Consider the following 268-nt stretch of genomic DNA (forward strand, 5'->3'; position numbering starts at 1 on the left):
TACTTACCATGATGAAAATCTAAACTTCAAGTGCAACAACTTAGTGAAACAAGTGTCAGACAGAGACAGCCCAAAACATGTCAGACAGAGACAGCCCAGAACAAGAGTCAGACAGAGACAGCCCAAAACAAGTGCCAGACAGAGATAGCCCAAAACAAGTGTCAGACAGAGACAGCCCAAAACATGTCAGACAGAGACAGCCCAGAACAAGAGTCAGACAGAGACAGCCCAAAACAAGTGCCAGACAGAGACAGCCCAAAACAAAGGT

The sequence above is a fragment of the Protopterus annectens genome, chromosome 11.part0 (assembly GCF_019279795.1).
Source record: "Protopterus annectens isolate FY-2018-M chromosome 11.part0, PAN1.0, whole genome shotgun sequence".
NCBI classification, from domain to species: domain Eukaryota; kingdom Metazoa; phylum Chordata; order Ceratodontiformes; family Protopteridae; genus Protopterus; species Protopterus annectens.